A 24,046-nucleotide genomic window follows, 5' to 3' on the forward strand; every position below is an offset into this window, starting at 1 on the left:
GTTCCCCAAATAGCATGGATTGGAAACTTAATCACCTTTGCAACAGTATTAAGAAGTGGGGCCTTCAGGCAAGGTGGCTCATGCCTGTAATTCCAGCACTTTGGGAGGCCAAGGTGGGCAGATCATTTGAGGTCAGGAGTTTGAGACCAGCCTGACCAACGTGGAGAAACCACGCTGGTATTTTGTATTTTTAGTCTCTACTAAAAAATACAAAAATATCCCAGTGTGGTGGTGCATGACTATAATCCCAGCTACTTGGGAGGCTGAGGCAGGAGAATTGCTTGAACCTGGAAGCAGAGGCTGTGGTGAGCCGAGATGGCACCATTGCACTACAACCTGAGCAACAAGAGTGAAACTCCATCTCAAAAAAAAAAAAAAAGTGGGGTCTTTAAGAGGTGATTAGGCCATGAAGTCTCTGCCGTCATCAGTAGATTAATGCCATTATTGAGGAGGTGGATTCATTATTGAGGTAGCAGCTTCCTCATTAAAGGACAAGTTCAGACCCCTCTTGTTCCCTCTTTTGCTCTTTCTTGGCTCTTCCTTCATGGGATGATGTGTCACAAGAAGGCCCTCACCAAATGCCAGTTCCTCAATCTTGCACCTCTCAGCCTCAAGAACCATGATCCAATAAATTTCTGTTCATTATCTCAGCATTCCACAGAGGTATTGCAGGTTTTGTTCCAGACCACCGCAATAAAGCAGGTATCACAGTAAAGCAGGTCACATGAAGCTTTTGGTTTCCAGTGCATAAAAAAGTTAAGTTACAATGTACTTTAGTCTGTTAAGTGTGCAATAGCATTATGGCTGAAAAACAATGTACATACCTTAATTTTAAAACACTTTATTACTAAAAAAAAATGCTAACAATTATGTGAGCCTTCAGCAAATCATAATCTTTTTGCCAGCGGAGGGTCTGGCCTTGATGTTAATGGATGCTGACTGATCAGGGTAGTGGTTGCTAAAACTTGGGGTAGCTGTGGCAAATTCTGAAAATGACACAACAATGAAGTTTGCTGCATTGATTGACTCTCATGAAAGACTTCTCCACAGCATGTGATGTTATTTGATACCATTTTACCACTTTGAAAATCGGAGTCAATCTTCTCCAATCCAGCTGCTTCTTTATTAACTAAGTTTATGTATACTTGAAATCATTTGTTGTCGTCTCAACAATGTTCATAGCCTCTTCACCAGGAGTATATTCCATCTTAAGAAATCACTTTCTTTGTTCATCCCTCGGAAACAATTCCTTATCTGTTTAAGTTTTACCATGAGATTGCAGCAATTCAGTCACATCTCAGGCTCCACTTCTAGTTCTAGTTTTCTTGCTATTTCCACCACATTTCCAGTTAAACTTCCTCCACTGAAGTCTTGAGCCCCTCAATGTCATGTGTGAGGGTTGGAATCAACTTCTTTCAAACTCCTGTTAATACTATTGTGATTTCCTTTCATGAATCACAAAATTCTCCTGGCAGAGAATGGTGAGTCTCTCCTACAAGGTTTTCAATATACTTTGCTCAGATCCATCAAGGCAGCTATAGCTTTATGAATGATAGCACACCTGTTTAAAGTATGGTTTACTGAATATTTTAAGCTCACTGTTGAGACCTGCTGCTTAGAAAAGAAAGATTCCTTTCAAAATGTTAATGCTCATTGACAATGTACTCAATCATATAAAAGTTCTGATGAAGATATATAAGAAGATTAATGTTGTTTTCATGCCTGCAAACACAACATCCATTCTGCAGCCCATAGATCAAAGAGTAATTTCAAAGTTCAAGTCTTACTGTGTTAGAAATACATACATGAAATAAATGCTATGGTAAAGGAAAATATGATTAAAAATATATGTACAGAATAATAGCAAATCTGTATATACAGAAATTCCTATGAATGGGAAAAAATAGGAAAAATCCAGCAAACATGCAATATTAATTGCAAGGTCTTTGTATGATAGAATACATGACTTTCTTCACCTTTTTAAATTTTGTCATGTGTCCCAGAATTAGTATATTTATTACACATTACTTTAAGCAGTGTGTTTTAATAAATTAAAATAAGACCTGTATAAAATAGCTGTAATTAAGCTGTATAAAAATATCAAGTCAAAAGAATAATAATAATTTAACAGTCGCAGACTAAAAGCCAACTTTAATATTTGCAGAACATCGTAGAAAATATTCCTCTATTCATACATATTGAACAGGAAAAGAGAAACGGGAAGAAAAGAATAATTTGAGAAGAAAGTGTTAACAGCATATAAGCTCTTTTAAGTTAAATTCTATTAAGTTTTTTATATTTTGCAAAAGAAAAAGAAATGGGAGTAAATAGGAATATACTTCTAATTTTCAGGCAAATATTCTTAAGCAACATGGGTTATTAGTTTATTTAAAAATCGTCTAAGATGAAGAATAAAGAAAAAGCACTGTTTTTTGTTGTTGTTGTTGTTTTGTTTTGTTTTGTTTTTTTCAGACGGAGTTTCACTGTCATTGCCCAGGCTGGAGTACAATGGCACGATCTCGACTCACCACAACCTCTGCCTCCCGGGTTCAAGCGAGTCTCCTGCCTCAGCCTCCCAAGTAGCTGGGATTACAGGTATGCACCACCACACCCGGCTAATTTTGTATTTTCAGTAGAGATGGGGTTTCTCCATGTTGATCAGGCTGTCTTGAACTCCCGGCCTCAGGTGATCTGCCCACCTTGGCCTCCCAAAGTGCTGGGATTACAAGCGTGAGCCGTCGTGCCCAGCCTAGCACTGTGATTTTTTTTTTTTTTTTTTTTGAGACTAAGTTTCGCTCTGTTGCCCATGCTGGAGTGCAGTGGTGCCATCTCGGCTCACTGCAAACTCCGCCTCCCGAGTTCATGCCATTCTCCTGCCTCAGCCTCCCGAGAAGCTGGGACTACAGGCACCAGCCACAATGCCCGGCTAATTTTTTTTGTATTTTTAGTAGAGACAGGGTTTCACTGTGTTAGCCAGGGTGGTCTCGATCTCCTGACCTCGTGATCCACCCACCTTGGCCTCCCAAAGTGCTGGGATTACAGGCGTGAGCCACCACGCCTGGCCTGTGATTTTTAACTATGTTGACTGGCCGTCTCTATAAATGTTGAGGTAATTGACATTGCTATGTGTTCTCTTTTTCTCTCCCACCGTATTAGTATGAATGTTACATTAGGTCTATTTGTAGTGAGATTTTTAATATTTACATGCACTTATGCAACCATAAATTTTCTAATTGTTTTCTAAATCCTTCTCATGATTCACCTCTTAAATTAGGTCTATTTTTAGTGAGATTTTTAATATTTACATGCCCTTATGCAACCTTAAATTTGCTAATTGTTTTCTAAATCCTTCTCATGATTCACCTCTTAACTCAAATGTCCACTCTGCTCTAGCCCAATTTCCCAGGAAGCCTTGTGTTATCACATTAATCTCTCCTTATCAGAAATGAATATAATATAGTACTTAATTGTTTTCTAGTTGCTTCACTTGTGCTCATTTAGATTTATGGTTATTTTTATAAAGGTACTGAAGTAAATAAACGCTTTTGTTTTCTTTACATGTGCCAGCACAGTGTAGGACATAGAGCAAGTACGAAATAATCCCAGAAAAATATTTTTGTGAGATACATCTAAGTATTCAGAAAATTATCTAACATGTCTATCTCTTTCTCATTCCGGTGTAGGGCATAGATAAAAAGTAAAATTAATCTTGAGTACCTTGCTCTTCACAAAATACAATTTGGCAATATGTTGTATTATTCTAGGTACACAGAAATCAGATTAACATAGGCAATTCTTGCTTTGCACAGTGGCGCAGAGTCAGAAAACTGAATTTAAGCTGAAACTGTGCAAAGCAATTTTAATATTCAGTGGGGACAAATGTGACAGTTCCATCACTTTTAAAATGTTCATCCAAATAGTAAAAATTCTTACTATCATTTAAAATATATAGAGAAATGGAAAACTTCACAAGACTACTATGTATTTTTACATTCTCATTTAAAACAGGAAATTGAGAAAACTATTTCTTTGTAAAAACTTATTGAGTAACTTGAACTTTGGTTATTTTCTTCTCATAGTATGGCGTATGGTATGGTGTGAGCATCTTTTCTATGTATCAGTGAATTGTCATCCTCTGCCCTAAGTGTGTCTCAGCTCATTCATTTTTCATTTGCACTTTCAGTCAAGAAATATTTCTGAGTTCCTTGAAAGTGAAGTTTTTTTGCCAGCATTGATTCCTGTAGGACACCATTATCTTTTTTGTCATAGCCATATTCCTCATTTGTATCTATAAGGACACCTTCTCCAAGTTCCTCTGGCTGCACTTCTAGTTTTTCAGACATCTGCAGTGCAGCATTCCCATTATCAGCTACTTCTTCTGTAATTCCACTTGTGTTCTACTAGAATTTCACTTCCAGTGTTCACCAGGTTTTGTTTCTTTGCTGCATTTTTATCTTTATTGGCCATTGACTATTTTTGATCACCTGTTTTTGTAAAATATGACATGGGTTTTGTAAAATATAATATGGGTTTATCACAGGGAAACAATGTCGTTATACTCTGTTGTCTTTTTTTTTTTTTTTTTTTTTTTTTTTTTGACACAGAGTTGTTGTCACCCAGGCTGGAGTGCAGGGCCGCTTGCATTCTCTGCTCTTCCTCATTGGGCCTATAAACATAAGCTAAACAAAGAGACAGATACCTAACCATGGGTACTTTCCCAAGGAGAAATTTCTCTCTTCTATCTCTACTCCAAAACCACATGTGTCAGTGCAGGGAAGAGTATCTGTTGGGAATGAAGAGTAGGAGGGGAAAGAAGAGAGCAGACCAAGGACAGAACTTTGCTTTGTATTTTATTATTTATTTATTTGAGAACTTTGCTTTGAATATGAGCTTGAGTTTTTTGTTTGTTTGTTTGTTTGTTTTTTTGAGACAGAGTTTCGCTCTTGTTGCCCAGGCTGGAGTGCAATGGTGCGATCTCACCTCACTGCAACCTCTGCCTCCTGGGTTCAAGTGATTCTCCTGCCTCAGCCTCCTGAGCAGCTGGGATTACAGGCGCTCACCACCAAGCCCGGCTTATTTTTTTTGTTTATTTAATAGAGTCTGGGTTTCGCCATGTTGGGCAGGCTGGTCTCAAACTCCTGACCTTAAGTGATCCATCCACCTTGGCCTCCCATGGTGCCTGATTACAGACATGAGCCACCTTGCCCAGCATACTCTGTTGTCTTTAAGTGAACTGAGTAACAGATGCACAGTGACCAATTAGCCACAGACTTTGAAAGAAGTGATGTGATTGGTCATTGCTCATGATGTGTTTGTTATTTATGCAGCTATTTGTCAACTGTAAAGCTAGCTATAATAAGTCTGTACTTTAGGCAATTATTCACAGTTAATATAATCATTAAGACTTGAAGCATGGTTTTCAGGGATAAGTGGTAATTAAAATGTGGTAACTGAAATTTGTGCATATCTGGACTATGCAAAATGACTGCTGGTACTTGGTTTTAATATTATTTTGGTTTGATCATTCTATAATTCTCAAGAATAATCTCTTTACTCTCCTACAATTTTCTTCTTTTTCCATGGAGTCTTGCCCTTTTGCCCAGGTTGGAGTACAGTGGTGCTGTCTCGGCTCACTGCAACCTCCGCCTCCCAGGTTCAAATGATTATTCTGCCTCAGCCGCCCAAGTAGCTGGGATTACAGGCGCCCGCCACCATGCCCTGATAATTTTTGTATTTTCAGTAGAGATGGGGTTTCACCATCTTGGCCAGGTTGGTTTTGAACTCCTGACCTCGTGATCCACCTGCGTCAGCCTCCCAAAGTGCTGGGATTACAGGCACAAGCCACCGCGCCTGGCCTCCTCTCCCACAATTTTCTAAGGTAAGCATATATTTTCCTTTTACTGGTTTTCAGGAATGTATTCTATATTCCTTACTCATTGAAGCTAGTAGCACTGCAAATATATCTTTAGGTCCATAAATAAGCCTGCATATGCAGTAATAGCAATATATCCAGGGACTGTATTTATTTTCCTAATAACTTAAATCTTGCATCTTTTTAACATAACTGTTAGTTGATTCAGCCAGTCATCTAACACACTATCTTATTTGAAGAAGCAGAAATGTGTGCACTGAAAAGCTTCAGTTTTTATACCACCATATATTATTAGCTTCCCTTCTTCTATGACAAACCGATAAAATACTATCTAGTCATTCTTCATTGCCTATTAAATTTGAGGAATATTTTCCTGTTTGTTTGTTTAGTTTTATTGTGTTTTAATGATTTTAGTTCTTTATATTTTTCTTCTTTCAATGATCTGACCTTATTTCTACTACTTTGAATTTTTTCTCTACTTAATCTGAAAATATTAACTTTAAACATGCCATGGTGTTGGGTTTTCAAAGCTTCTGAGTATCTTGAGAACAAGATTTGTCTCATGATTTATTTCCTCCTTCTGCTGTGTTCATCAGTGTTCATATTAAAGTCTAAATACCTGATTATTTTCTGCCTCAATCAGTTGCTTTTCTAGCATCCAATTCCGTAGCCACAGTCACTGACAGTGGCCAAAGTCTATCTTGAAAGTTTTTAGATGAGTTGAATAAAACACAATTGATTTATCCGTTTGTATTATTATAAGGGCTAGTTTATCCTGGTAGGCTTATGTCTTGTTACTGAGATACTAAACATTTAGAGAAAATATTGATACACAAGATAACACCAGGTCTCTTTTTAGATTCTCAATCTTTCTTTTAGCTGAGCATTCAAATTATGAGTGCTGTGCCACCTAATCTGTTACTCCAATATCAGCACATCTTTCTTTATAAGCTAAAGTATTTATTTGCAAACGGAACATCCGATTAGCCTATTGTTTTTCTAAATTCTATCTCCCGTGTTAGATGTTTCCAAGAATCACTTCATTTGACATCGTTGTTTTAAAATTTCAAAAGCAAACTACATCTAATTTATTATCTAGTTTTACTTTAGTGTTTTCATTACTAGAATAGTGTGCTGGCAATTTTTTTTTTTTTTTTTTTTTTTTTTACTGAAAAGAGTAGCAGCATGTTATTGAAAACACTCTCATCTGAAATTCGGGTGATCTGAACTCTATTCGTTAATCTAATATAGGCAGTGTGGTCTCTAAAAAGTCAATTTTCTAAGCATCAGTTTCATTATCTATAAAATGATATGCATTTGAGAAGGGAAGGAAGATTTAAAGTAGAAAATGTCACGATTCTTTGACTCTAAGTCCCCTCTTGATTGAAGTTTCCTTTTCCTGAGTCACCTAAAATTCTTCTTCACTATCCACTTTGAATACACTTATTTATCTCTAAAGTGTTTTTGTTGGCTGTGTGCGGTGGCTCACACCTATAATCCTAGCAATTTGGGAATCCAAATTGCTTGAGCTCAGGAGTTCAGGACCAGCCTGAACAACATACACCCCATCTCTACAAAAAAAAAAAAAAATTAAAATAAATAGCTGGGTGTAGTGGCTCGCACCTGTAGTCCTGGCTACTTAGGAGACTGAGGCTGGAGGATTGCTTGAGCCCAGGAGGCCAAGGCTGCAGTAAGCCATCACTGCACCACTGCACTCCAGCCTGGGTGTCAGAGTAAGACCCTCTCTCAAAAATAAACTGTTTTTTTTGTCATCTTGGTAATAAAATAGACAATGTTGTGTCCCCACCAAATTTATAAGCCCTAATCACCAGTGTGTTGTTTATTTGGAGGTAGGTCCTTTGGGAGCTCATTAGTTTTAGATGACGTCATGAGGGTAGAGTCCCTATGATGAGATTAGTGTCCTTATAAGAAAAGAAAGATATCATAGCTCATTTTCTTTCTCTCCCATATGAAGATGTGGCAAGAAAGTGCAGACTGTAAGCCAGGAAGGGGTCCTTACCAGACACCAAATCTGACGGTGCCTTGATCTTAGACTTCCCAGCTATGAAACTATGAGAAATAAATGTTTGTTGCATAAGCCACTCAGTCTATAGTATTTGTTATAGCATCCCAAATTGACTAAAACAGTCATCTTCTTTCTGTCAAATGGGAATATGAATAAGTATGCTGACTTTGATATTCCCCAGTAATCTCAGTCTCTTGGCTATTCAGGATAGAGTGTGTTGATGAAAAAGAGAGAAACTGTAAAATATTTATAGAGACTTACTCTGAGTCAAATATGAGTGACCAAGACTGAGGGCAGAGTCTCAAGAGGTCCTGAAAACATGTGTCCAACATGGTTGGGTTACAGCTTGATTTTAGACATTTTAGAGGGACAGAAGCTCCAGGTATACATCAGTCAATACCTGTAAGGTGTACATTGGTTCAGTCGGGAAAGGCAGGACAACTTGAAGTAGGGGCTTCTACTTCAAGGACTCAAGACCCAGGGACTCACTGGGTCATATGCAAATTCAAAGATTTTGTAATTGGCAATTGACTGGAGGAATTAAGTTGTTATTTAAAGACCTCAAATCAATAGAAAGGAATGTCCAAGTTAAGATAAGGGGTTGTGGAAACCAAGGTTCTTATTATGCAGATGAAGTCTCACAGATGGCCACCCTTAGAGAAAATAGATGGCAACTGTTTTCTATTCAGACCTTTAGAAGTTGCTGGACTCTCAGCTAATCTCTTCAGGATGAGAAAAACACCTGGAAAGGGAAGAGGTTTCTCTGCAGAATATGAATTTCCTCTACAAGAGAAAGCTTTGAGGGGGCATTTCAAAATATGTCAAAGGGTTACATTTTGGGGTAAGATATTTCATTTCTTTCAGGATCTGCTGTCATGTGATGCTGTACTACAGTTACATTGGAATTTGGTATCTCACTGCTACAAAGAGTCTGTTTTGTCAGTCTTAAGATTTCTGTTTTAATGTGAATGTTGGCCAGTTGTGCATGAATTCAAAAGGGAGAAAAGCATAATGAGGCATGTCTGACCCTCTCTTCCCATCGTGGCCTAAACTAGTTTTTCAGGTTTACTTTGGAATCCCCTTGGCCAAGAGATGGAGTCCATTCAGTCCCTTGGGCTTAGAATTCATAATATATTCTATTCTGAAACAAATCAGACACATAAGATAAAAGATTAATTCTGATATGGCTAGAAAATCCTATATTGTAAAGTTTTGTGATTCTGTTGGTGCTGAAATAGTCAAAATAAGAAATTTATCTCCTTTTGTGTTGTTTTACTAGGACATTCTAGCAGTGAGGCTTTAATCAAGAACATGGTGTCCTTAAGTATGTAAAACAGAAGGAATTTGTTAGAATTTTTTGTTTGTTAGTTTGATTTGGTTTTATTTACTATTTTTTTACATGGATATTGGAAAAGCTAGAACAACAAACAAGTGATGGTGAGTAATCCTAAACATTAGGACCAATCTGAAGCCATCACCATCTCTAGACAGGAGAAACAAAGAGAAGAGACACTGTTACCAGAGGGCAGGAGACAGAGTCACATCCAAATGCAGGTGGAATTCTGGCAGGTTTGTCTTTTGGGAGCTGAGTTATAAAGAATTCATGACTTCTCTCAGAGTTGCTCAAGATGGAGGAGGAGGAGAAACACCCTAACTTTCTCCTCTCCTGTCTCCCCACCACCACCACTACCATCATCACCACCCTGCAATTTTCCCAGCAGCCCCTCCCATTGGGTGCACTCAAATGAAGGCCTGCTGACGTTGAGGTTTGGGAAATGCAGCCTGCAGAGGCCAGCACTGAAGGAGAACAGCAGAGAGGGGATTTGGGAGCTCCCAAGCACAGCTCAGGCACAAAGTGTGCAGCTGCCAGGTGTGCTGGTGTCTTCATCCTATAAAACATGATACATTTGCCCTAAAAGAGATGCTGATTTATGTGTGACAAACAAATCATTTCCTTCTGCAATAAAGGGTGCACTCATCAAAAATAATACTTTTTTTAATACTATTTAACAAAATGAAAGAAAGTCACCAAAACAATCTGCTACAGGAGATATTTTTCTCATAACTTCACAAGCTAGATTTGTGTTGTAAATCAAAGAAAATCACTGAGGCAGGTCTAGTCATTCTTAGAAGTTTATTTTTCCAAGGTTAAGGACACACCTGGGAAAAAAGGAACACAAAACTATCAGGAAAAACTACAGTGCTCCATGCTTTCTTCCAAAGAGGGTCTGGGGCCCCCCCAATCTTTAAAGAGAAAAGAGAGGACATACGGTTGCTTCCTTTTGAGTTTCTGATCAGCATTCACTGAACACACATTTTACATATGAGAAGGGGGTAGAGGAATAGTCACAGATGCATTTGTCCCGTGCTCAGTGAATCTGCATTTTTATATAAGATAAAATAAACATAGGATAGAGAAAGCAGTCAGACCTGCCTTTGTCTCAGTAGAGTGAAGGGATGACTTTGAGTTCTGTCCTTTGTCCCATACCTATCAGGATAAGCTATCAATTTACACTGTCAGTGTGAAATTTGATAGAACTGTGTGTTAGGGTAAAGATCTTGGGGCCCACAAGGAATTTCCCTGTGAGTAATACGTGAGGGATGTATGTAGCTATCTAGGAACAAAATGGGAGGCAGGTTTGTGTGACCCAGTCCCCAGCTTGACTTTTCCCTTTGGCTTAGTGAGTTCAGGATCCCAATTTTTTTTTTTTCCTTTCAGTGTTACAAATCAGAGTGAGTCTTGTAAATCTACCCAAAGGTTTAGGTAACTAAGTCATGAAGAAATTTCTAGTCAAGAGATAGAGTTACAAACCTATTCTTTAATCACTGAATTTTTATCTTTTTGCTTACATACACTGTGACAAATAGGGCTAATTGTTTTGGGAAGTGATTCTCTAACCCTTCTGTGCAATATTCTTTATCCAGCTGATTTACAAGGAAGAGGCTGGAGAAACTAAGGCTAAGCACCATCTGGGAACCTTGTACGATTTTTGTCTACTACTGGCCAACGCAGAGACATTTGCTGAAGAAAACAGGCTGAACACAGCCTGAATTCCTCAACAAGTTCTATCACTAAAAATAAGTTAATAGCTAACATTTGATGACAACATTCCATATGTTAGACTCTCTCCTAAGTAGTTTTTAATGCATTAGCTGTTCCAAATAATTTAATTTACTTTATATATTTACAACTTTAATACTCTTTACCGTGGCTACTTCCATCTAACTACTTATAGTTACCTCAAATCTCTGAGCAGTCTCATACCTCCAGGTTTTTGCATGTGGCTCCTGCTTCCTGAAATGCCTTTACTCCTCATATTCCTGGCTATGTCTTACTCACTACTTATTTGTAAACCGTTTGTTGAGTACTTACCATATGGCAGTCTTTTTGGCTGCCATCTTGGAGTTAGTTGACCAGGCTATAGATATGTGCAGGGGGTTGTGGAGCACAGAGGAGAAGAATCTGAATCTTACTTGGGTACGTTAATAATATGAAGAGCGATGGGAGTTAGCACGAACTCAAGAAGAGCCTGTTCTTTAAAGTCTTTCCTGACTGACCACCCTCAGATCAATAACATTTAATATTAAAGTCACAGTTAACATTAACCTCTTGGTATTAATATCATTCCCACTTTATTATTTAAAAAACTTATATGCAATACAGGCTTGTCTGCACAGTTCTAGAAGGCAAGATTAAAGTCAGTAGGGGGAAAGTCACAAATATCCTCATTTGTTTTCACTTTAAACATGAAATATTCTGACTTTAAGACTGCCCCAAGACTGAAGACTTGAGGTGGTAAGAGACCTATTTCTGGAAGCGTTTAAACAAAAACTGGATGGCATGGGAGATTTGACTTGGTGACCACTCAGATAACTTCAGACACAAATTAAATAATTTTTAAAATGTCACATAACAGGCTGGGCACAGTGGCTCACACCTGTAATCCCAGCTCTTAGGGAGGCAGAGGCGGGAGGATAGCTTGAGCCCAGAAGTTTGAGACCTGCCTGGGCAATATAGTGAGATCCTGTTCTCCATAAAAAGGAAAAAAAAAAAAAGTGTAATAATATGTCATTTAACAATATCCATATGAGTTTTTATCTTTGCATATATAGAATATGCAAAATATTATAATTAGGTAGTTGATTATCTAGTGATAATTATCTCTTCAACAAGTCCTAAAACATCATGAAAAAAAGACAAAACTGTTGCCACTGCACTCCAGCCTGTGTAACAAAGACCCTGTCTCAACAAATAAATACATAGACAAAACTGATAATAGTGGCTACCATTTATTAAACCTCTACTGTGTTCTATGAACAGTGCTAGGTTTTATAATCTTTAATACACAAAAAAAATCCTGCAAGGTAGATATTATTAACAGAATAAGGATGAGTGTTATTGAGTAACTTATCCAAAGTGACAAAGTGAATGAAAGAACCAAAAATTCCACCCTGGTCTCTGATGTTTCTGTATTATTTGACTCTATTGTATGAGTCCAACTTTCAGACATCAACTTTTTTTTTCTTTAGAGACAGGAGACAGGGTCTCTCTCTGTTGCCCAGGCTAGAGTGCAGTGGCTCAATCATAGCTCACAGCAGGGTCAAACTCCTGGGCTCAAGTGATCCTCCTGCCACAGCCTCCTGAGTAGTTGGGGTTACACAGGCATGCACCATCATGCCTGGCTACTTTTTGTATTTTTTGCATAGACAAGATCTTGCTATGTTGCCCAAGCCGGTCTCGAACTCCTGGCCTTAAGCGATCCTCCCATCCCTGCCTCCCAAAGTGCTGGGATTACAGGTGTGAACCACTGAGCCCAGCACAGATATCAACTTAATAAAAAGAATTAGCAAATATTTGCCAAACACTTGGTACTGGAAGTATACTAGGGAGGTGCAATGAAATTAACAAATAAACATAAAACATAGTTGCTGCCCTCAGGGAATGAACTATCCAATTAGAAAAAGAAGACACTGCATATTGAAAAGCTAACTTAAGAATCAAGTTCAAAAAGTGAGCCCCCAAAATAAAACTTACATTAAGTGTTCGTCTGGAATGACCAAGTAGCCAATTATAACCTTTCCGATTGAGTCTGGAAACTGAAATATCAAAATGTCTAAATATCACCCTTCTTCATAGCTGAAGGACTATCCTGATGATTTTCACTAAAAAGACCAATAAATATGCTGTAACCTCTTCAGTGACTTCTGGACGTACAGTTTGCCCTTTGATTTACAAGGCCAGCTGGTATTTACACAACATGGTATTATTTGCACTTCTTTCTCTTACACTCGTGGCATGCTTGAGATCTTTGTTCAAAAATAACCCCACCATACCAGCCTGCTGCTATACCAGCTGCTCTGCTCTGTGCTGCTGCTGTTGTCCTCACAGTCTTTATTTGGCTGATTCAAGTTGTCTTTCCATTGTCAGATACAGTCGATGAAATATGGATCTGAATTCCTTCATAGTCCGTGGATGTCGTATGGCGTTTATTATCTAAATGGTGTGAGTGAAATGGAGCAATATTTTTTACTGATGTCTCAGGACCCTGAATCTCCATAGGGCTTATCTCTCATCTTTTTTTTTTTTTTTTTTTTTTTGAGACAGAGTCTCGCTCTGACGCCCAGGTTGGAGTGCAGTGTCGCGATCTCGGCTCACTGCAGCCTCTGCCTCCCAGGTTCAAGTGATTCTGCTGCCTCAGCCTCCGGAGTAGCTGGGACTACAGGCGCATGCCACCATGCCCAGCTGATTTTTTGTATTTTTATTAGAGACGGGGTTTCACTGTGTTAGCCAGGATGGTCTCAATCTCTTGACGTCGTGATCTGCACGCCTCAGCTTCCCAAAGTGCTGGGATTAGAGGCGTGAGCCACAGCACCCGGCCTCTCATTTTCTTATCAAGATTTCCAGCACACTGACCACCTTTGCACGTCCTATTTGAACAATGTTATGTCAATACCTGTAATGGAACAGTGTGGCATCACACAGAATATCCAGACAGAACGGACTTTTCTGGACTGTATTATGACAAAGGGTGAAATAGATAATGCAGCCCTGCAACAAAAACTGGAAATAGGGCGTTTTCTTTTCTTGCATAACTGCAAACTCTTTCTGTTTCTCCTTTTTGATAGGAATGATAAAGAGCTCATCCACCAAATCTATAGCTGCATATTATCTACCTGGGGCCATTTTTAAACTTTTCTCTTAATAGCAAAAACAGATCCTGTATGGCATATCAGATACATTTGGAAGTTCAATTTGGTTGAGTTGATGGCAGTCATTTCCTTAGGTCCTTGTAGTTTTTGCATGAGCACCAAACTGGAAAATTAAATGGAGGTATAGTAGCAACTACCACTCTCGCTTGCACCCTTTATGTTTTTTTTTCTTTATTCATGTGAATCATGACGTTATTTTATTTTAACTTTTCTTTTAGGTCCAGGGGTACATGTGCAGGTTTGCTATATAGGTAAATTGCATGTTGCAGGGGTTTGGTGTACAAATTTTTTCATCACCCGGGTAATACGTGCAGTACCCTACAGGTAGTTTTTCAATCGTCACCCTGCTCCCACCCTACACCCTCAAGTAGGCCCTGGTATCTGTTGTTCCTTTATTTGTGTCCATGTGTACTCAATGTTTAGCTCCCACTTATAAGGAAGATGCAGTATTTGGTTTGCTGTTTCTGCATGAGTTTGCCTAGGATAATAGCCTCCAGCTCCATCTGTGCTGCTGCAAAATACAGGATCTCATTCTTTTTTATGATGGCATAGTATTCCCTGGTGTATATGTACCATATTTTCTTCATCCAGTCAACCACTGATGAGCATTTAGGTTGATTTACGTCTCTTCCACCCTTTAGATACTAAAGAGTGGCCTCAATTTTTGCCATCCTTCTCTGGGATAAAATATTTGTTTTGATTTCAGTCTTGGCTGGAGTAGAAAGGAGCAGTTTCAAAGGCTTCTACTTTGTCTTCCCAAATGTGATAGATCACACCTGACAAAGAACCCAATGTTGGTGTTTTGTCAAATGCCAATTATTTATCTTCCTAGTATATACTTTAAAACCATGAATATGACCTTCAGGTAAGTTCACATACCCAGTGAACCCACTGTTCCTGAACCTCGAGCAGGGCTCCATTTATTATCTGTTCTACATATGTCCTACCTCTAGCAAGGCCCCAAGATGATGCTTTTGGTTTCCAGGTATTAGTGACTACTCATATTCTTTGTCTAGCAGCCCTTGAAATGTTTGTGTATTCCCCTCCCCTAATGCACAATTCTACCCAAGAAAATAAGCACAGCTCCCTTTGGGGGGCAGTATGGGAGCCTCCACCAAGTATACCTGCCATGATCTTGCTGGGTTACTCTTCCAGGGAAAATGGACTCTTCCTGGAGTCAGTGGGCTCCATGTCCAAAAACTGGCAAAGGTATAGAAATTGAGAAAGAGATCCTAGGCTTATATTGGAGAAATTGCACTCAGACTTATAACCATCCACTTTTAGTTTCTTTTGATAGTACAAATGGAGTAGTATCCTTGTTTACTACTCATTTATTTTGCCTCCAGGGTCACTATATACTATTTAAATTTCCAAGCCCCTACCTGACCCTTCTACCTTGCATTTAATAAAAATATTGCACCTACCTGATTTATGACAGTGAATCTAACCAAGTGGCCTCTACTGTTCCAGAATCCCATCACCCTTATGTTATTTTTGAGCCTAACTGTCCAATAGTCTCTCTTATGGTCAACTTTGTCCTGTAGAAGAAAGCCACGACCACTAAAATTAGTGATGCTCATGCCCCTCTCAATAGCATATTCTATACATCCTTGATAAATGATGTACTGTCTGGGTCTCACTGTGGCACAAAATCATCTGCTACATTTTCTAGCTTCACACAGCATATCTATTCCAGCATATTCATTTCTCTGTGCGTTTTAACATATCTTCTGCCCTCTGCTAAAGCAATATGTGGCACTCCAGTTTCACTTAGTATAGGCCATTAATTATTCCACGCTTCTAGGGGCCATCCTAACAGTGAATTTGTGCTGTCTCCTAGGGTCCTTGTCAGAGTGTTCAATCCAATATTCTGGAAGAGTGATCTCAAATTAGTCATTTTCACTTATCCAACCTTAAATATTGGCCATCTTGATCAAACACCCTGTGAGTTCAACCCCATGTATACTGTCCTAGTTTCTGATACATGCCGACAAGGTCTTACTTTTGGGAGAGTCATTTTTCTCCCTTACCAGGCTCAGCACATTTCCAGCTGGGCTATTCTGTGCCTTGACCCTAGATACAGGCCCAGTGGTTAAGTGGGGAATAGGAACAGACCCTGAGAAATGCATATGCTGTCTTGGATGGAAGAAGCATCTACATCACCTCTAAGCAAAGGAGTGTGGGTCATTTTAACAGGGAGAGCTGGGTCGTTTTAGCACAGTCATTACACTTACTATTTCCCCCATATTTCTCAGACTCACGATACATCACACCAACTAATTCATTCCTTTCCATTGGCATACCGTAACAGAATTAGAAGAAGCTGGTAGGAGAAATTTAGGAAAAATAAAAAGATGAATTTACTCATTCATTCTACGAATATTTATTGATAACTTACTACCTGCCAGAACCTGTTTTAGATATTAGGAATACATCAGTGAACAAAACATAAAAAAATCCTCTATCTCTAAAAAGATAGGGGAAGCAGATGATGAGAAATAAACATAGTAAATAAGGAAATGACAAAATACGGAAAATACGGTAAGTGCTATCAGGAAAAATGGAGCAAAGTAAGAGGAATAAAAGGTATGGTGGTTGTTGTTTCAAATTAATGGCGTATTCTTGGTAAGCATCTCTGAGAAGTTTAAGTTTGAGCAGGGACTTGGTAGATAAATGAACCATGGGCATTTAGAGTGTTAGCGTCTGCTTCCAAGTCCCAATTCCCACCGGGTGATTTAAAGAGGGCCCAGTGATGTGTAGAAAGCAGTGGGTCACAATGGAAGAGACATATCCTCAAGCTTAGGGTACCCAAATCTTTTATAATGAGCAGTAAGCCTGCCTCACTCTTGCCCTGAAGGAGACACTATCCAAGGATGTTTGCTAAACAAACATGTTAAAATTATATTCCAGAACTAAGGGAGCTAGTGCCTTTTCTTGCAAAACTTACACAAATGCTATAGACCCATGAAGAATTGTCTCCTTTGACGAGGGCAATTCTTTGGAGGGGTGGCATTTAAAGCCTAATTTAAGTGAGTTCTGGAGGGAATGAGAGGAGACGGTTTAGAGAATACGAATATAGACAATTATTTTGTGGAGTTTTGCTATGAAGGAGGACAGGTAGATTGTGTAATAGCTGGAAGGAAAATGCACGCAAGAGAAGTTTTCTTTTTTCTTTATTTTTCTTTGTTTCTTCTTTTTTTTTTTCTTTTTGTTTTTTTGTGACAGAGTCTCGCTCTGTCTCCCAGGCTGGAGTGCAGTGGTGTGATCTCAGCTCACTGCAACCTCCACCTCCCGGGTTCAAGTGGTTCTCCTGCCTCAGCCTCCTGAGTAGTTGGGATTCTGTAATCTCTCCTGCCACCATGCCCAGCTAATTTTTATATTTTTACTAGACATGGGGTTTCACCATGTTTGCCAGGCTGGTCTCAAACTCCTGACCTAAAATGATCCGCCCCCCTTCGGCCTTCCAAAGTGCTAGGATTACAGGCACGAGCCACTGTGCCCGGCTCTGTTTTTGTTTTTTAAGATGGAAGAGACAAAAGTAGGTTTGTATGCTGATGATGACCTATCAAAAAGGAAAAATTGATAATTTAGGATAAGAGATGTAAAATTGCTGGAATAGTTACCTTTGAGTGGAGAAAAACAGATGAGTTTATTTAGGAATGTAGGTTTTAACCTTAAGATTGTACCTTCCGGTGGATAAAGATCATAAGAACACAGATTGAGTAGACTAATAGATGCAGTGGAGTTTCTGGAAGCTCTCATTTGATTGCTTCAATTTGCTCAGTGATGTAGGAAGCAAGTGAAAGTGAAAATAAGAGAGAAGGTGTTGGAGATGTGAATAGAAGAATAGATGTATTAATAAAATAGTACTGTAGGAGATCCAGAGCAGGGAAGCACCGGAAAACTACAGTTTAAGAGCCATGAAAATGACCTTCAGGTGAGTTGCCAAGGAATCCACCCGAGGATCCTAACGATGAATTTGAAGTTGAATCGCTCTACATGGTTTTGTCTATTTCTAACCTTGATTAATTGCACAAGTGCAGATGTGAATTAGGTGGAGAGTTGGAAATAACCTGTGTTTTAGATTTTCCCCTCTTCTGCCAGTTGCCTTCTTAGTCAAGCTCAGAAACAATGAAAATGATGCTGATTCTGGTTTGTTCGAATGCATTCCAGTTTTGTTTGTTTTCCTTTCCTTGAAATAAGGGTTTTCTTCCTTCCTGCTGACCCAGTTGACATGTAGAGACTTTCAGCCACCACCAGAGGCAGAGAGATGACTTTCCCCAGCTCCTTCACCAATTCCTACAATTGTGTATAGTCTAATCTGTACAATAAATTCTTATATCCCATATTACTTATAGTGTTCCTGTTTACCGGATTGAATTCTCAACTGATATAGGTGCCTTTTATTTTTTCTCATAGACCTTATGGAACTAGTCCTGAGAGTAGGTACTTATTTTTTTCTTTTTTTTTTCTCCTGTGGGTTCCAAATTATTCTCTCCATTCTTCTCTAACTTGCCCCAACTCTTGCCATCAGACTCCATCACCCACCACTTTTCATGGTTACTATCATCTTGATGCTTTAATTTCTGGTTCACTGTGACTCTTGTTAATGCCAAGCCCTACTAGCCTCTCTCTCTCTTTCTATGTTTTACTCTCTATCCTTCTGCCTCTCTCTTACCTGAAATTATTTAAACATTTTATTTGCATTTCTATGTTTTCCTTATCGACATTTACTTTCCAAACCATAAAAGGCACAGGTCAAAGTGTGCTTTTAAATCAGTTTCGTCATATGTATACACCCATGTTAACATCTTCAAATCAAATCTAGAACTTTTGCATTATCTCAGAAAATTCTATCATATCCATTTCCAGTCACACTCCACGCCTCTGACCTCTGCAATCAGGTAATAATTCTTCTGATATCTATCACTACAGAGCAGCTTTGCCTATATTTGAAGTTCATGTCAATGGACTTATAATGAGATAAATGGCATCTCTTTTGTGTCTGCATTCTGTCATTCAACATAATTTATAATCCAATGCTCATTCTTGGTATGATGGTTAATTTTATGTGTCAACTTCACTGGTCCACGGGGTGCTTAGATATTTAGTTAAACATTATTCTGGGTGTGTCTGTGAGGGTGTTTCTGGATGAAATTAGCATTTGAATTGGTAGACTGAGCTTTCTGCCTATCTTTGAGCTGAGACATCAGTCTTCTCCCTACACCATTAATGTTCTTTTTCCTCCCTGCAGCTTGTCAACTGTAGATTCTAAGACTTCTCAGCTTCCATAAGTGTATGAGCCAAATCCTCATTTTACATACATACATACGTACACACATACACATTCTGTATTCTGTTTCTCTGTAGAACCCAGATGAATACACTTGGCAATTTCAATGCCAATATAGATCATATTTCCAGCACTCTATATTTTAAACTCCATTCCTTCAATAATTTTATTTTCTAACCCATCTTAGCCATTTATTGTCTTGGTTCAATTTTCTGGCCATCATCATAACCATCATTTTCATATATCCTCTATTACCTTGACTGTCTTTCATTGTTTCCAACACTGACAAAGCAGGTGACCTGCAAAAGCAGCTAGAGTCTTTCTCTACGGAGCTGTACATGTATCTGGTGGTGGCCTCTGGTGGTGGCTGAAAGTCTCTGTATGTCAACTGGGTATTCTATCAAGAATCTTCACAGAAGTTAGCAGATCAAAGGAAATCAGTTTTGTTTTGTTCCATATCTAATGCAAGTTTATTGTTTTCAAAAGCCATTATTTTATGTTACTTGTTTTCAACCTAAATTACCACCAAAGGTCCCATAGACTATTTTCCCTCTATAGTCATCACATCTTTAAAAAATCACCATTGGGATTTTTTAGTCAATCGGAGATGTAACTGCCAATCATAATTTTAGATCATTAAGAGCTAGTCACCGTTATCACACAAAAAAGGAAACCAGCATTTCAGTTGATCTAAGACAGTTTACAAAGAATGATTGTCTTTTGTTTGCTTAGCTTTTAAAAATATTGAAAATGATGTAGGCACCAGTTGAACCTGGTAGATGAATCAAATCTTTTTTAAATTCCCCTTTTAAAACAAACCCTAAAACACTCAGTAAAAACAGCAAATCATTTATAAGTTATTAATCTACAAAGAGAAAGAGAATGTGACAGGAAACATCAGTAGATAAATCATTTAGCAAAGTTTCGGAACTTGAAAAGTCCCATGATTTATTTTCTGTTCATGAATATTAAGCCTTCAGCACCTGTCAAAATGAAAGAATCTCAGTTTTCTTTCTTTCAACTGGTCACTAGCCTTGGCCTTTTTAACCTTTTTCAAGAGCAACCAAACATAATAACTTTAAATTCTTACAAGGTATAACATAATAACTTTAAATTCTTATAAGGTACAGAAAGTAACTCTTTCTATATAGCTATAATACCAAATAACAGTTTTCCTTTGTATTCTTGCTATCTTCCTTGACCCACCCAAGTCTAAGACAGACAGTTTATAAAAACTTAGGACACTGTAAACATTTGGCCCCTAGCATCTCCTTACATCACTTTTGGTATTTCTACACTCCTTCATCCTGATCTTTAACCACAAAAGACTGCAAGGTTTCTCTAACATGTTTTTCCCTTTTGAGGATTTGCTAACCAATTTTCTCTCTCTGGACTTTCCTTCTCTTTACTTCATAATTTTATCTATGAAAACACTCTCTAGGCTTAAATAAAATGCGTCCCTTTTCCATGAATCCTTCTTGGAACCCAAAGTTTGGATCAATTGTCCTGTCTTTGATGCACACGTGGTACTTTCGGTATACTTCACTTTGGCAATGAGCAAAACTTGACACATGTTGATTACAACAGGAGGTCTTAAGTTACTGGAAAATAAGACAATGCCATATTCATCTTAAATCACTAGTGCCTTAACTACTGTAGCTGCATAGTAAATGTTTATTGAATCTGGAATCATGGTAGGTTTTCTTTTCATCTTTTCAAATTGGTCACAATGTTTTGGGAATGGGAAAGAAGAAGCTACAATGGTTTATGGCAATGGGCTTAACCTGACTCCCACAGGTACTCAAGCAGTTTCATCAGAGTCTACATATTACTCTCTTCCTGTCCTTCCATCTTTCTTCTCCAACAAATGGCAATAGTAATAGTGATAGATAACACTTACTGAGTGCTTAATGTATATCTAACAGGATGCTGATTGCCTTACTTATTTGTTTTCAGTGCTCTTTCAGAAAGTTATTTTTACCAAAGTCATACTGGTAGACAGTTAAAAATCAAATTGTATTTGAAAAAGTATTTAATAACACAGTCTCTTATCCTACCTGTCTCCACCTTAGTTCAGTCTTGATCTCTGGAAGTAACGACTGATAACTTTTAATCTATTCCTTCTGACGTTTACCTTTATGTTTCTAAGTAATATGGTCATTACGTTTTGATTCATATATTTTAATCATCTATTGGTTTCCTTTATACAACCATCACTTATGTGTTATCACCAGCTATCTGTTCAATATACTTATGCTATAACTTTTAGTTGAAGCAGCAGAGTTTAAATTGTGTTGACAATGTAAACATTGTTCACGTGTAAGTCAAATTGCAAACTATGATTTTTGTCTTTCTTTGCGCAAGTTTTTGCTGAAGTCTACAAATTGCTTATTTCTTCACTTGCTTAGTTTTGTGTATATATTCTTATTTTTTCCAAAATGCCCAATTAATTTGTTAAATATCTAAGCAATTTTTTTTGAAGTTCAATTATATCACAGTCCATCTGTTCTATTCACCTTTTTCAGCCCTCAGACTGCTTTTCAGAATGGCATCCTTCTGCAACCATCAGGACTACATTGACACTTCTTTTTATTAGAGCTCCTATGTCGGATTATCATTTCCCGGATCCAATATATATATTTTCTTGTTTGTTTGTTTGTTTGTTTGAGATGGAGTCTCGCTCTGTCGCCTAGGCTGGAGTGCAGTGGCGCGATCTCCGCTCACTGCAAGCTCCACCTCCTGGGTTCACACCATTGTCCTGTCTCAGCCTCCCAAGTAGCTGGGACTACAGGAACCCACCACCACACCTGGCTACTTTTTTTTGTATTTTTAGTAAAGACAGGGTTTCACCGTGTTAGCCAGGATGGTCTTGATCTCCTGACCTCGTGATCCCCCTGCCTTGGCCTCCCAAAGTGCTGGGATTACAGGCATGAGCTACCACAGCAGGTCCCTTAGATCCCATATTTTTATCAATCTTTTCTTTATCCTACATTTTGCAGAAGCTCATCTTTGAGTGCCTTCCCAAAAAGAATGCCAGTGAGTTATTTTACTCCTTACATGTTTGACGAAGTCTTTATTCTATTTTTCATTTGATCAGTAATTTGGCTGAACTTAGAAACCTTATGATTTTAAAGGTATTTTACTTACAGGTTTAGAGAAATTTAAACCATTCTGAGACCCATCCTTGTGTGAAACCAATTACGGGTTTATGTCCACTTTCCCGCCATTTATATGCTGAAGTCTTAAATCCCCAGAACCTCGGAATGTGAGTGTATTTGGAGGGTTGGGTCTTCAAAGAGGTAATTATATTAAAATGAGATTATTACGGTGGGCCTTAATCTAACATGACAGATGTGGACACAAATACATACAGAGGAAAGACCGTGGGAAGATACAAGGAGAATATGGCCATCTACAAGCCAAGGAGAGAGGCCTCAGAAGAAACTAACCCTGCTGCATCCTGTATCTTAGACTTCTAGGCTTCTGAACTGTGAGAAAATAAATTCTTGTTTGAGCCACCCCGTCTGTGGCAATGTGCTATGGCAGCCCTGGAAAACTAATACTAGACATCCTTTTTTTGTCTGGAAACTTCTAGGATCTTCTTCTTATGCCCTATGATCTGAAATTTCTCAATAATATGTATTTTCAATTTAAGTAGGCTTTGCTTCCTTCAACTTAATGAGACCCTATCTCTAGAAAAAATTAAAAATTAGCCAGACATGGTGGCTCACACCTGTAGCCCCAGCTACTCACAAGGCTAAGAAGGGGGGATTGCTTGAGCCCAGGAATTCGAGGTTGCAGTAAGCTACGTTCGTACTACTCCACTCCAGCCTGGGTAACAGAGTGAAATCTTGTGTCTTAAACAAAAAAAAAATCGGCCATCCACAATGGCTCATGCCTGTAATTCCAGCACTTTGGGATCCTGAGGCGGGCGAATCACTTGAGGCCAGGAGTTTGAGACTAGCCTGGGCAGCATGGCAAAACCCATCTCTACTAAAAATACAAAAATGGTAATGGCTCCACAGCTGGGTGTGGTGGTGCACACCTGTAATCCTAGCTACTTGGGAGGCTGAGGCACAAGAATTGCTTGAACAGGGGAGGTGGAGTTGCAGCAAGCGGAGATCGCACCACTGCTCTCCATCCTGGGCAACAGAGTGAGACTCTGTCTCAAAAAAAAAAAAAAAATTCTGTAGAAAAGAACACACCATTTATTTATCCTATCCACTGCCCGGTTCAGACTAGAGTCAAATGAGGCACACATGCTTCCAGCAAAAGAAAGCCATGAATACAATAGGGTAGAGGTTAATAGTGTAGGCCTCAGAGCCAGACTGCCTGGGTTCAAATGCTGGTTCTGTCACTTGCCAGCTGAGTAATTTTGAGAGCTTCCGTTTCCTCAGTTACAAAATAAAGATCGCTGGGGATCCTACCTCATAGACATAGTGAGATCCTACCTCATAGACGTTGACAGTGCGGTTTAACTTATTGACATAGACTTCTAAAACCTCATAGAGGTTTTGTGAGATTTTAATAAATTAGTCCATTAAACTACTGAGTGTAATGCCTAGCACAAAATAGGCGTAAACACCCAACAAGGGAAAGTTGTTGTTAGTATTAGTTACCATCATTATCATTAACATCAGTTCAT

The 24,046-nt window shown here is 38.6% G+C and overlaps 1 protein-coding gene across 3 annotated transcripts in view; it reads left to right on the plus strand.

Annotated features, from left to right (window-relative positions):
• TUSC3 (tumor suppressor candidate 3) overlaps positions 1-24,046 on the plus strand; it is a 367,133-nt gene that overhangs the window by 63,806 nt on the left and 279,281 nt on the right. For all 3 annotated transcript variants that reach the window (XM_063816167.1, XM_063816166.1, XM_063816165.1), the window contains exon 2: positions 2,473-2,595. The gene's annotated coding sequence lies outside the window, so the exon portion shown is untranslated. The remainder of the gene's footprint in view (positions 1-2,472; positions 2,596-24,046) is intronic.

The sequence above is a fragment of the Pan troglodytes genome, chromosome 7, assembly GCF_028858775.2.
Source record: "Pan troglodytes isolate AG18354 chromosome 7, NHGRI_mPanTro3-v2.0_pri, whole genome shotgun sequence".
NCBI lineage: Eukaryota > Metazoa > Chordata > Mammalia > Primates > Hominidae > Pan > Pan troglodytes.